Raw genomic sequence first — 1,577 nt, 5'->3', positions numbered from 1 at the left:
AATGGAATTAATGATGGAAAATAGAACTTAGGAAATTAAGAATTTCCATGGTTTGCGAATGATCAATCAATTAATTAATAAAATTAATTAATTGATGATGATAATTAGGGAGAATAATTAGTAAGAATGATAGGATTAAATTATGTGTTATTTAATCCTATAGAGAATATAGTAAATGATTGGCCAAAATTGATTAAATAAATGTGAGTGTATCCTTTGATAAAAATATAATGATGATGGATATCGAATAAGATGATGAAAAGTAGACCAAAGCCATGGTCAGATTGATTGATTGAAGTTGATAACATGAATGATAGTTTGACCTAGCACTGAGAGCCACAATAGTACTAAGGTCAGATTGATAAGATTGATAGGTTGATAGGTTTCCAAGGCACTAAAATCCACAACAATACCTAGGAATTGATAAGTGATGATTGATTTGAGATGTTTGATATGTTTCGGGTTGATCAAGAATGATTCAGAGTGATTTTGAGTTGACATGAAATTGATGTGAAAGAGGATACAAATGATAAAGTATGATTAATTTGGCCAAAAGATCAAAGTTAGTAGAATGAGAAAATGGGACAAATTAGTATGAAGAAGTGATGAAATCGTAGATGCGAACCATTTTTGAGCATCTATAGATCCTCTTTGGCCCTATTGTTAATTTGTCATTATCTTTTAAGGATTTTTTCCTTTAAGTTAGTGTGGTTTTCATGAATCCTTGGATTAAAATTTTAAATTTTTGAAAGACATTTGAGAGATAGTTTAATGAGAAGAGTAAGTGTAATTTGTGTGCAATACAAGTTTGAAAGTTGTGAACAAGTTTCCTTCTTCTAAACCCCACCTTGTAACATTTCGTGTACTTAAATTTAATAGATCCTTCTATGATCAAACTATTATAATCATTTCTATTTGTGAGTTTTCCATTGAAAGTTGTATCATCCTCATAGTTTTGATGAATCACCTTCTTGTACTGTTTATTTTATTTCATTTGTTCTATCACTCTCATTTTCCTACCAAGTTCAAATCCACTTTTATTAGGTGATTAAAGGGAAGCCGACCCTTTGTACTGGAGGTTGATCCTCTTTATGGCATACCCACAAGCCAAGGATCATCCCATGTTTCCCTAGATTTCTGAAAGTTAAACTTCAACACAAGGTTGCAATCTAAATGACAACAATTTTTGGCACACTCGATGGGACAAACATTCAAAGATTTTAGTTTGATAAGTCCACCAGTTGGCCAATTTGAGATCTATTCATTCTTTGAGAATTCAGGTGTTATTCTCAATGAAATCAGCCTTTGGAGGCATTCATCTAACACCATGGAAACTCTATACATTTACTAGCTTCAAGAAGTAATCGTGTTGATATGTGTAAAGATCTTTTGACCTTTTGTGTTTCTGTAGGCTTTTTATGAAGATTTTTGTTTAAATGCTTTAACATGGACCCACTTCATAGAAATGTATCCCACTTTCCCCCATATCATGAAGAGGGTGATTTTACTCCAAGTTATCATGTCATTTTTTTCCATGAATGTGTTAAAATTTCTCCCACCAGGTTCATCGTGCAATC

Source organism: Cupressus sempervirens, chromosome 10 (genome assembly GCF_028749045.1).
Source record: "Cupressus sempervirens isolate cs-2001-9-10 chromosome 10, ASM2874904v1, whole genome shotgun sequence".
Classification (NCBI taxonomy): Eukaryota; Viridiplantae; Streptophyta; class Pinopsida; order Cupressales; family Cupressaceae; genus Cupressus; species Cupressus sempervirens.
The sequence above is the reverse complement of the archived record's forward strand: the minus strand, read 5'-3'. Positions refer to the sequence as shown.